This window comes from Panthera leo, chromosome B1, assembly GCF_018350215.1.
Source record: "Panthera leo isolate Ple1 chromosome B1, P.leo_Ple1_pat1.1, whole genome shotgun sequence".
In the NCBI taxonomy this organism is placed as follows: domain Eukaryota; kingdom Metazoa; phylum Chordata; class Mammalia; order Carnivora; family Felidae; genus Panthera; species Panthera leo.
The window spans coordinates 117936258-117942513 of record NC_056682.1 but is presented as its reverse complement, the minus strand read 5'-3'; the positions used below and the strand labels follow the sequence as shown (position 1 = coordinate 117942513).

Here is a 6256-nt window from a genome sequence, read left to right as displayed (position 1 = left end):
TTCCATCATCTAAATAAAAGCTTTCATAATTTTTGGCTACCGAGAAAATGCTATAGACTTCAAATATCTGACTGCTCTTATTTCTCCTGTGTTCGTGAGGCTGGAGGTTGGGGAGCAGATAACCAGTAAGACTGTGCATCCCCTTATGGGCTCTATCTCAATGACCAAATTACAAGATATTATCCTGCATTTTTTAGAGTAAACATTTTTCGTGTATCCTTTTCAAACTTGGACACACAGTACAGAGTATTTAGCTAAGTCACATCTAATGACTAAAGCCTTAAATTTATCATCTGGAGAACATTATCAATAACTAAATTCCATAGGGTATATTGTTGCCTCTCCCGACACCTTCAGAGAGAGGCATTTTCAGTCTTCTTGGAAAGGGATGGTTATAAGTGAGTAATGACAACAAAGAGTTGATAAATATTCCTTAGTGAGAGAGAGGGCTCTAAGTCTTGATTAGTTTCATTCCCTTTGTCTGTCTTTCTTTCTTTCTTTCTTTCTTTCTCTCTCTCTCTCTCTCCTTCCCTCCCTCCCTCCCTCCTTCCTTCCTTCCTTCATTATTTCCTTTCCTTTCCTTCTTCCCTTCCTCTCTCTCTTCTTTCTTTCTTTCTTTCTCTCTCCTTCCTTCCTTCCTTCTTTTTCCTTCCTTCCTTTTCCTTCCTTCCTTCCTTCCTTCCTTCCATCCTTTCCTTCCTTCTTTCCTTTCCTTCCTTCCTTCCATCCTTTCCTTCCTTCTTTCCTTCCTTCCATCCTTTCCTTCCTTCCTTTCCTTCCTTCTTTCCCTTCCTTCCTTCCTTCCTTCTCTTTTCTTCCTTCCTTTTCCTTCCTTCCATCCTTTCCTTCCATCCTTTCCTTCCTTCTTTCCTTTCCTTCCTTCCTTCCTCTCTTCTTTCTTTCTTTCTTTCTTTCTTTCTTTCTTTCTTTCTCCTTCCTTCCTTCCTTCCTTCCTTCCCTTTTCTTCCTTCCTTCCTTCCTTCCTTCTTCCTTTCTTGCTCCTTCCTTCCTCCCTCCCTTCCTTCCTTCCTTCCTTCCTTCCTTCCTTTCCTTCTTTCCTTTCCTTCTTCCCTCCTTCTCTCTCTTCTTTCTTTCTTTCTTTCTTTCTTTCTTTCTTTCTTTCTTTTCTCTTTCAGTGTGTATGATGCAGCTTATGCTTATCAGTTATGATGAACATGACCTCTGGTATGAGACTGCTAGGTTTGATATCTACTTACCAGGTGTTTGGCATTGGGAAGAATATCACTGTGTGCATTTTTTGCCTTACTTGAGCACTAATAACATCTACTTCACAGAATTAAATGAAATAATCTATGTGGAGTTTTGGCACAGTGCCTTACTCATATTAAGTGCTAAGTATTAGCTATGATCACCACACATGGTATGGATTCTGGCTTTATATTTTTGCCACCAAGTCTTCATAAAGTTCTATGTCTTCTTCTTACATTCTTTATCGTAAGTGCTATTTAAAAGCATTCTTCTGCAGTTTCTCTTCCCAGTGTTCCCAGTTGTTAAACGCTTTAAGGCCAGTCCAAGCACTGCTGCTACTTTTCTTTACGCAAACTGCCTTTTGAGCTTCCTTCATTTCATCAAGCTTATTCATAACAATGCCACATGTAGGTTCATCATGTACAGGTGACTCCCTCCTCTACTGCCATTTCTGTTTCACAGCCGCCTAAAACCCTTCAATATAACCCATGTCTCAGAGACTGCTATCTTGCTTGACTCCCATCTCTCTCTCTCTTTCTCTCCCTCCCTCCCACCTCCCATCCCTTTCTGTCTCTCACTCTTTTTCTCTCTTTATGTCTTTCTCTCTCTCTTCCACAATGGAAGGACCTATGTATTTCCTACAGAAAAATTCCATAATTCTGATGCTGCTGGAGGAAAGATGATTATTCTTTGAAAAGCACACATACGTACATATATTAGTAAAACTGTCCTGCCAGATAATGTTACTTGCCCTTAAAATGCTTTTTGAATTCTGTTCATAAAGCATCTCAACATAACTATGAGACAGAGTCAAAGAGGTTGTTTCTCACTTCATTCCTGCTGCTGTTTGAAGGGCAGGATGAAGTTTCTTCACTCTTGAATTGTGTATTAACCACTGTATGTTTGTTCAATATGCAATATTTCTATGGCTACAGTCTACCTATCCTTTCAGTTATTACTAAATATGTTAGTACCTATACATGGAGGTTCTGTAATGATAAATGAACTAACCTATGAATGATAATTATACCATTGGAACATAGCAAAAACTCAAAGACTATATTATCATTAGAAGTAGATATTGGTTTTGATTGTAGAGGTGGTGATTTTGTTGTTATGAGAATGAGAAAGTTATAGATATATTTTGCAAATATTTATTAAAAAAGCATCCATACTTGACTTGTAACCTCACTAGTGGTGAATCATTCAATCCAGGCACCAAAGTGAAAGGAAGAAGACACTGAAAACCAGTTACATGATATTAACATACTAGTTAAGACAAATTTTTCTTGAAAGTTTATTCCACCCTAATACATAGAGTCTTGGGAATTGGGGGAATTGTTAAATATTTCTGGAATGGAAATGACCTCAACAGCCCTTCTCCAATGTTTGTTATGAAAACTAGAAGTGTTTAAGGGGCATTTAAGGGGCACTGAGGTCAAAGAAGTGCAAACAGGATCTGACTATAGACTTCTATATCCTCATCAATTTTTATTTCTTTTTTATTGTGTTACTGGATCAGTAAATTCTGCTTACTCACTTCTTAAAATTATATTTCATTTATCAACATTGATTCTTGAGATGTTGTTCATTGACAAAAACATTTCTGAATATTCTTTCCCTCAAAATGTTAACAACCAGCATTAACTGTAGTGAAAATTCACTTTTGCTTCATAAGAAACAATTTCAAGTGTTTCTGATACAATAATGATATTTGAAAATTGACAAAACACATAGTACAGTGTTTCAAATACTTCCTTTCCCCCTCTTGATTACTAAGAAATAAGCTATAGGATTCTTGGAGTATACATATATTAGAGATAGCTTCAACCAGACAGGTTCATATCTCTACCATAGTTACTCATGGAAACTCTGAAAACTCTCTCCAGAAGAAAACAGATGCTAAATTATTATTACTTTAGAAAATCCAAGGGAATATAGGTGGACCTGATAAAGTGACATTCACTGTGAATTACATGAGATTTCAAATTACATTTGAAATTATATAGGGTAAGATACAAGATGTGACACTCATTTTTTTTCCCCTCAGACACTTCAACACTAAAATAGATAATAGCTATGTAATCTTGTTCCTCACATACATCTATGGAGTGACTAACATTTACCAAGCAATACCAATTTTCCTCATATTGTGTATTTGCGTGTATGTATATTACAGGCAGAGAGGGAAAGGTCCTTCCATTCTCTCTTCCCATTCCCTTACCAAGCTAGATCATTTGGACATCACCATTTCTGTCAGAGGAACAGTGCATAGGAGCAGAAATCAGCTGTACACACCCAGTGTGAACCCAGGTAAAAGTTCCCAAATGAATGCCTCTCAAAAGCCAAAGGTTTCATGAAGAATGGTGTAAGAAATGCAGTCTCTGGTATCAACCCAGATACCAGTTTCCTAGAACTTCACCTTAGTGGACATGCTAAAATCTCCGTCTCCCATGAGTCATATGGGGAAACCTTCACTCTTGCCTAAACATAGATGAGTTCTCAGCACGTGTTTTTATGATCTGGCTCCTTTTGACTCCAGGAAATTAGGATTAAATTCAGAAAGTGCCATAAAATCTGACATAAAACAAGAGAATCGACATTCATTGGTCCAAATGTTTGTTCATCCATTTGTTGAAGAAAATGTATTGGTATTTTTAGAAGAAAATCACAATACAATGAGAATGGAATTTCAATCTGCTTAAGGTAGATTAAGAAAGAGGTGAGCTACTAAAGCAATATACAATCAGTTTATAAAAGAACTGGAAGTAAAACCTATCTTTTAGCCCCACAGACTTAAATAACTATTAAATACTAAAATATATAGGAATAAAATCCACCGGTTGAAGGTTGCTTTTAATAATGGTTAAATTTGTGAAACACAAATAAATACAAAGGAAGGTAAGAAGAAAAGATGGAGAAAAAAAGAAAAAGAGAAATGAAAATGAAAGGCAGCAAAAGTGAAAAAGAAGAAAGAAGAAAGTTATAAATATTAAAAAGGGAGTTTAAATATATATATTTCACTGGACCATAAGACACCTTAAAAATTTGGAAGAGTAGAAATCATACAATGGCTCCTCTCAGACCACAATGGAATTAAACTAGAAATCAGTAAGAGAAAGATAGTTGGAACCTCCCCAAATACATGGAGGTTAAACAATACACTTTTAAATAAAACATGGGTCAAAGCATAAATCTTAAGAGAAATTAAAAATATTTTTAAAAAAATGAAAATGAAAATAAAACTATCAAAATTTGTAGGATACAGTGAAATCAGTGTTTAGAGGGAAATGTATAGCATTGAATATATATATATATATATATATATATATATATATATATATATGTATTAGAAAAGAAGAAAGACTTAAAATCCATTATCTAAGCTTCCATCTTAGGAAACTAAGGGGAAAGAAAGAACAGATAAAATCCATGGTAAGTAGGAGAAAATAATAAATTAAAGGAGAAATCAATGAAATTGACAGCAGAAAATCAATAGAGAAAGTCAACAAGACTAAAACCAAGAGGTTCTCTATCTACAACCAATATCCAAATCGAAAATACAGTAGAATATATATTTTATTTCAATAAGTGTGCAAATATAAAGTTTTCTGTAATAAATTTATAAAGCACACAAACAATATGATACAGCTACAGAATTTACTAAATTATATAAAATAAAATACTAAAATAAATGGAGTGCTATTGGTTTGGCTACTCAAAAATTAACAAGATGAAGTTCTAAAAAATTTAAAATAAAAAATTTGCATTTAATATTTCTTTAAAATAATACAATAATTTAACATTTCATCAGGAAACAAATGATTAACCCAACTTTTTGAGAAAAATAATAAAAGATATATTTATGCTCAAATATTTAAATACAATATAAAATTAAATAATGTAAAATGCAGGAAAAGATATTAAAATCAATAGAAACCTCAGAAGCTGGTTTAATTATTGACATTAATGTGATATACAGTGAAGATCTGATTTTAAATCAGTGGAGAAAGAAAATATTTTATTAATCCAGAAATTATTTGCTATTGAAGGTAAAAAGCAGATTCAGATAATTCTTCTTCTTTTTTTTTTTTTGAGAGAGAGAGAGAGAGAGAGACCACAAGTGAGGGAGAGGGGCAGGCAGGTAGAGAGAGAGAGAGAGAGAGAGAGAGAGAGAGAGAGAGAGAATCTCAAGTAGGCTACATGCTTCCTGGGAAGCTCAACACGAGGCTTGATCCCATGACACTGGGATCATGACCTGAGCCGAAATCAAGAGTTGGACCCCCAACTGACTGAGCCACCCAGGTGCCCCCAGATAATTCTATTTTTATGAAAAAGCAGAAAAAAATTAAGAACACTCCTTTTTTTTTTCTTTTTTTTAATATGGGACACCTCACAAATTTGTGTGTCATTCTGGCATAGGGGCCATGCTAATCTTCTCTGTATAGGATCATTCTTTTAAGAAGTTAAATATGATAGGGATGCCTGGGTGACTCAGTTGGTTGGGCATCAGACTTCGGCTCAGGTCATGATCACGCAGTTTGTGAGTTCGAGCCTCCGCATTAGGATCTGCCCTGACAGCTCAGAACCCGCGGCCTGCTTTGGATTCTGTGTCTCCTCCTCTCTCTGCCCCTCCCATGCTCATGCTCTGTCTCTCTCTGTGTCTCAATAATAAATATATGTTAAAAAAATTGAGAAGTTAAATATGATAAATGAAATAATCAAACACAAGAAGAAAATAGAGGTAAATATCAGAATGAGTATTTATTCATGTGAAAAACACTGGTAAAGATTGATGGAAATGACTACAGAAAAAAAAAACAAAACTTCTGTAAGTTAAATACATCATAAGTAAAATGAGAAGTAAACAACAAACTGGGAAATATATGCAAACAAATTACGAATACCCTTAATAACAACAGGATGCTCAAATAGAAGGGAAAAGGTTAATATATCCAAATTTCAATAATAGTAAAGGCACTTGAAGTAGTAATTCACAAAAGAAGAAATACAAATGACCAAAGAACTTAGGAAATTATTTTAAAAG

The 6256-nt window shown here is 34.7% G+C and overlaps 1 pseudogene; it reads right to left on the bottom strand.

Annotated features, from left to right (window-relative positions):
- Positions 1 to 5586: 5586 nt before the first annotated feature.
- LOC122218804 lies at positions 5587 to 5680 on the bottom strand (annotated as a pseudogene).
- Between the last annotated feature and the right edge of the window lie 576 nt (positions 5681 to 6256).